The following is a 6,562-nucleotide window of genomic DNA, read 5'->3' on the forward strand; positions in this document are numbered from 1 at the left end:
TTTAAGGACTTGTGAATGTTCTGAGTTCATGTCCATCAGAATCAATGAGGAGTCTTTAAACTGGAACAGCTGTGCCCACCCACCACACCTCCCAAGCCAGCTTTTCCAAGTCAGCACTTTATGCTGAAGCCCTAGAATATGTTTCAATTAGCAAGTCTCCAGTGAAGCTGAAGCAGGCAGGGGCTATAACTGGAAATTAACAGCCTAAAACAACACTCTTGAGCATCTACCATGTACCAGGGACTGTCCCAGATGAATTAGACAGCGGCAATACTCCTGCTCTCAGGTGACAAGCAAGGGGACCAACTGAGCGCTTCTTATGTGTTAAATCTTGTCAGCAATGCTGTCCTGTGAGAACCAGTGGCTCCAGGCAGAGTGGGAGCTATTCTGTGTCCTTATTCCTCACTCTGTATAGGAACAACCAGCCTGGCCAAACGACTAGTTACAGCATAATAAAACCCTTCTCAAATTAGGCTGAACAAAAAGGCCAGTTGGGGCTAGAAACCCCAGCTGTTGCGAGGCAGAGGGGGAAAAGGATTCCTCACGTAATTTTCAGGCAGGAGAGCACACTATTAGAACTGGCACTACCGGGAAGGAACATAGGTCTTTTTTTTTTTTTTTTTTGAATGAGCAAACTGAATTCTCACCACCATTCTGCCTCAAGGCCCACTCGTGTTAAAGAGAACAGGCCACCCATAAAATAAAACTATTTACAAGCCACCTGACTTAGCAGAATCATTGCAAATGAGACAAGCGACTCCCATGCTAACAGTGCTTCAAACAAAAAGCAAGCACTCCAAGGTAATTGACTACTAGGCATTCACGACATTCCAGAGGTGCTTTTTTGTTTCTTTTTCTTCTCAAATAGACTCTCTTGTTGTTACACATTAAAGGACCTAAAATAATAGCTATTGGGCCACCCACCCACCTTGTCCCCAAGGACCAATAAATATTCAAATTCCTGAGATGTCTCTTCTTAGGGAAGCTAAATGGCCAGTTCCCTTTGGCTCCCAGAAACAGATTTCCCCTGAAGGGTCTTCATTATAAATAACAGTATAAGAAAACAGGCTCTTCAGCATTCACTCACCCTTGGCTCGCAGGCCCAAGGTGGCTCATTTCCCAGTCGTTCAATTTTGGAGCTGCCTCCCAAGTCTAATTTCAAAGTGACTCAAATGCCCATTTTTATACTGTGGACCAGTAGACTCAACTACGTGTGTTTCTGAAACACAAAGTTTGCCAAGTGATATTCCATCCTGCTACACACCAAGCAGGCTGACATTTTCCATTCGTGTGTGTGTGTGTGTGTGTGTGTGTGTGTGTGTGTGTATGTGTGTTTAATATTGGATAGATGTAGAAAGAAATCAAGTGGAAAGAGGGAAAGAGAAAGACAAACACTTTCTACACTGCTTCAGCCCTACAGGTGGGGAGCAGGGGCTTGAACCCAGGTCCCTGCACATGGTAATGTGTGTGCTCAACCAAATGCGCCACTGCCTGACCCATATGCCACCTTTTCTTTTCTTTCCTCTTTTTCTCTTCTTTTTTTTTTATTTGCTCCAGGGTTATTGTTGGGGCTTGGTGTTAGCACTATAAATCCACATCTCCTGACAGTCATTTTTTTCCTTTTTTTTTTTCCTACCTTATTCCATTAAATAGAGAGAAACTGCGAGTGGAGGAGAAGATAGAGTGGGAGAGAAAGACAGCTGCAGACCTACTTCACCACTTATTAAGTGTCCCTGCTGCAAGTGGGGAGCTTGGCCTCGAACCTTGGTCCATGTGCATGGTACTATGTGAACTAAACAGGGTCCACCACCGCCAACCCCCATGTCACATCTTTAAAAATTATACCTTATAAGATGCAGCTATATATAATGTTAAAGAACATAAATTATGGTGATGTTGTGTATGATACAGCAAATCCTAAAAATGGGGTTTTCAAAGTTAACCCAATTTCCAAATAATTCGATTATAGCAATAACTATCTATTGTCTTCTTAAACCCTAGACAGGAGGAACCTCCCACTATCTCTATAGAGCCTGTATTTCCCCCAGTCCTGGAACCTCTAGTGTGGGGCTCACTTTCCTGCATGCTTCTCTCATCCCTAGGATACTGCATCTGCTGATCCCAACCTAATCAGTGCAATGATTACCACCTCAGCATGCTTCACTTCAGACTGTGTCCAGAGACATCAGGCATGGAATGTCAACCCTTTACCCTCATTACTCGGGTGAGACCTTTACTTTCTCACAGGATTCTCTAATTCCATTTCAGGTAGTTCACTTCCTAACAAAGTCCCAAAACCTAGATATAGACCAGGTCCCATGAGATAGGGCATATGTTCACATGTATCCATAAATTAGGGCAAAATATATACCTGAAATTAAAAATCCACAACAGTCTGCAGTGAGTCAATAAATGAAGCAAGCAAATAGAAAGACCTAAAAAGACACCTAAGGAAATAGTTTCTACTTAGACCTAGATACCCTCCTCATCTACTTCTTATTACACCTCCCGCAGTCACTCCAATGCTAACCTTACCAAAGTAAGGACTACAAAGCTGAGTAAGGACAAGAGACTGGCCTACTTTAATGATGACTCTTTAGTCACTATCAGGCCACCCGATCAGCTGGGGCCCTAGTCGGGGAAGTCCTGAGATTCCCAAATAAACATGATGGGCCTAGACCTTAAATAGATCCTTCTATCCAATATCACTGGTCATCTCCATCAAAACAACACAGTGGCCCCCTTTGTGGACCCCCCATAGGATCTTGCCCTCAACATGGATCAACAAGGGTAGAGAATGTTCCATCCTCCTAAAGGAGGCTGGATACATATTTTATCTACCATCTGAGGAAGATGGGTCCTGAAATTGAGGCAGCTTGGAACATGACCACAGAATGTGAGCTCAGATCTACAGAGGTGCAGAGGTTACATAGGCTCCTAAGCTGAATATGGGCCCGAGATCACATCAAATCAATGGGGTTTACAGTCAACAATATTTATACACCTTTCCCATAATTGGGAGCTATTCTCTTCCCTGATCCAGCTTTCTAGCCCTTTTTCAGCCATGACATCATATCTCCAAACAATAACTTGGATCCACCTGCATATCAGAGGTCAGGCTGAGGAAAAAACTAGTATAGTTATAACTAAAGTTGGCTTACTAGCTATCTTCAAACAAAGACGCCAAATCTTCATCTGCAATATTCCAGCATTTAGGTTCATGATTAGTCAACAATTTGTTTGGCTTTATATGTGAACTCTTTTTTTTCAGTCACCAGGTTCCAGATGCTACCATGATGTCAACTGGACCTCCCTGGGCAGACGACCTCACTAATGTGTCCTGGAGCCCCGCTTCCCCAGAGCCCCACTCCACTAGGGAAAGAGGGAGGCAGGCTAGGAGTATGGATCAACCTGGCAACACCCATGTTCATTGGGAAAGCAGTTACAGAAGCCAGACCTTCCACCTTCTGCACCCCATAATGTCCTTTGATCCATACTCCCAGAGGGATAAAGAATAGGAAAGCTATTGGGGGAGGGAATGGGATATGGAGTTCTGGTGGTGAGAATTATGTGAAGTTGTACCCCTCTTATCCTATGGTTTTGTCAATGTTTCCTTTTTATAAATAATTTTATTATTATTTTTATTTATAAAAAGGAAACATTGAAAAGCCATAGGGGTGCAACTCCACACAGTTCCCACCACCAGAACTCGGTATCCCATCCCCTCCCCTGATAGCTTTCCTATTCTTTATCCCTCTGGGAGTATGGACCTAAGCTCATTGTGAGATGCAGAAGGTGGAAGGTCTGGCTTCTGTAACTGCTTCCCTGATGAACATGGGCGTTGACAGGTCAATCCATACTCCTAGTCTGCCTCTCTCTTTCCCTAGTAGGGTGCGGCTCTGGGGAAGTGGAGCTCCAAGGCACATTGCTGGGGTTGTCTGTCCAGGGAAGTCTGGTCAGCATCATGGTAGCATCTGGAACCTGTTGGCTGAGAAAAATGAACCTGTGATATCTAGTCTTGAGTGTGGGAAGGATCATAATTCTTTAGAAGAATAAAAAGTTCACTTTTGAAATTTCACAGAAGACTTTTAAGACCAAAACATAATGGGTTCATTTCTCTCCACTTCCAGGGGAAAACCTCAAAAAAAAAAACCTCAAAAAATAAAAAAACATTAAGCTTCTAGTTCAAATCTCAACCCAAGCTTGTGACCTCTTGCACTGAAGTTCTTTCCATCAGTTAAAGCTCAATAGGGTCAGTTTGATTCCTGGTTGAAGGGTCTGAGTATAACCAAGTCCAATCAGGCTGGCATTATTTACTTTAGCAGATAGAGAGGTTCTACAATCCAGCTTATATTTTGCACCAATGCCAAAACAGGTGTTGTTACTGCCAGCCAGCCAGCCAAGCAAGGTTTATTGATGTTTCAATCTTCTCATTCACCTTCTGGTAGATGGACCCTCCAAATTCTGTGCCATCGTTCACATGAGTGTGAAGCTGAAAGTCTTCAGCCTTGTAACCCAGTGCCGGGCTAGTGTGGGGGTGCTTCTTCCTGGGCACATACTCTCTGGGTTAGAGAGAACTCGACTGGAGCCAACCTGGGCTGCTACTTACTCAGCGGAACAGGAAATAGATGACTCAGGAACCAAACACATGGCGTGAGGTAATGCATTCTTTATTGATCCGAGAGACAATGCTTTTATAGGATAGAACCAGAAGTGGCAAGTCAGAAACAGAAATGGCTAGGAAAGGGGGTTGAGAAAGGCAAAAACCAGCTTCTGAGACGGTATAAACTTCCTTAGCAACTGTTGTGAGGGTTTTAACTGGTGGGATTAATGTTACCCTGCAGGTAAGGTGGGTCTCGAAGAAGATAGATCAAAGGAATGGAATGGGTGGGGATCTTTCAGGCAAAACAATGATTATGCAAATAGGCCATAGTATCAGCAATGCAGGGTGGAGCAGAGGGAGCTGGCTTAATTCCCGACATCTCCCCCTTTCTTTTTATCTAAAGGCCATAGTATCAGGAATGTGGGGCGCTTTGTGAGGCAGGAAGTCTGATAAGACGAGGCACACCTTTGGGGTTACTACTGTCCTTCCTTGCTCAACCTCTCGGTAGAGAGAGAGACTAACAGGATAGACGCACCCCTCAGGTTCAAGCCCTGCCAAGCTCAACCACATCCTCACAATTTCCCGACAACCCAGGTTGAAATTATTCTGTGACAGTTTGGATTTTTCTGTATGAAAACTCATCTGGTAACCAGCAAGCCAGCCTTCAAAGGCTAACACAGCCCAACCATATATGGTTGGTCCAGAAAAAAATCTGTGTCAACATTACAGCCAAGACTGGAAAAAAAAAATCCCGTTTATAAGAAGCCTTAAACTTTCCACTCTTCCTCCCTGTGTTCAGTACAAATATGGTATCAAGAGTCAGTTTCAACCCTTCATCCAACTTATTCTCCAGAGATTTCTGTCCTAATAGTATTATCTGTGTTCCATTTTTGAGTGAAGGTAAGTCCGTATTTACAGATCTTACATTTAGTCTCTAGGTTGCCCGAAGCTTTCCCAGTATCAGTGTGAGCATGACCAGAAGTTGAAAATTCCATCCCACTACAAGACTTGGTTCTCAAATCTATTTTGACCATACCAAAACCATAGTCTTTGTTGAAGACATTCTTGGCAGCCTTCTCGAGGTCACAGTAAGTTGGTGTGTCTCATATTTCTCCAGCCTGAGGGTCTAGTCTCTGCGTGGCTAGGGCAATGCTGAAGGTCTTCCGTGTCAGATTTCTGTCCTTTGCGCTTCCCCCAACTGTAGCCTCAGTGGTCTGTCTGCTTTCTCCCCACCCCCACCATCCTGTCCCTGCTCGGAGCCCTGTGGTCAGTGACACAGGCACAGTGAAGCTGGCTCAGGGCCTAGAGTGAGTTTCCGAGGCCCCCAAAGTAAAAGTGAGGGTCTTCAGAGTCACCCCTGGCTTCCCTTCCTCCAGCCTCTGGTCCTTCCTTCTACTCAGACACCCTCCCCAGCTGGCTTTGCTGCAGCTACCCCCTTGTCACTTGGTGGCCTCTCTCTCTCTCTCTCTCTCTCTCTCTCTGTGAGTGTGTGTCAATGCCTCCTCCTGCTCCTTAGTGTTTCTGCAAATGTTACATTGCTTTTGAAGCTGTCTTAGTTAGAGTACCAGTATGAGATTGCAAAACACACACACACACACACACACACACACCACTGTTTCCTGCCTGCTTTATCTTCATCATCTGTGGAACTTACCCCACTCCCTAAACCATATGTTGGCTTTACACCTGTATGCTTTTCTTTATGGGGTTTCTCCCCTATTGGGGTGGAAGTTCTGTGGTGGCAGGTTACTGTTTGTCTGCTCTGTTGCACTGCAGGGTAAGAAGGAGGAGGGAGAGTCTCTGGGGAAGTGGAGCTCCAGGGCATACTGGTGGGGTCTTCAGTCCAGGGAAGCCTGGCCAGCATCCTGATGGCATCTGGAACCTGGTGGCTGAAAAGAAAGTTAACATACAAAACCAAACAAATTGTTGAGCGATCATGGACCCAAAGGTTAGAATAGT

The 6,562-nt window shown here is 44.7% G+C and overlaps 1 pseudogene; it reads right to left on the minus strand.

The window, feature by feature from the left end:
- Positions 1–4,039: 4,039 nt before the first annotated feature.
- LOC103112539 (voltage-dependent anion-selective channel protein 3-like) lies at positions 4,040–5,706 on the minus strand (annotated as a pseudogene).
- Between the last annotated feature and the right edge of the window lie 856 nt (positions 5,707–6,562).

The sequence above is a fragment of the Erinaceus europaeus genome, chromosome 2, assembly GCF_950295315.1.
Source record: "Erinaceus europaeus chromosome 2, mEriEur2.1, whole genome shotgun sequence".
In the NCBI taxonomy this organism is placed as follows: domain Eukaryota; kingdom Metazoa; phylum Chordata; class Mammalia; order Eulipotyphla; family Erinaceidae; genus Erinaceus; species Erinaceus europaeus.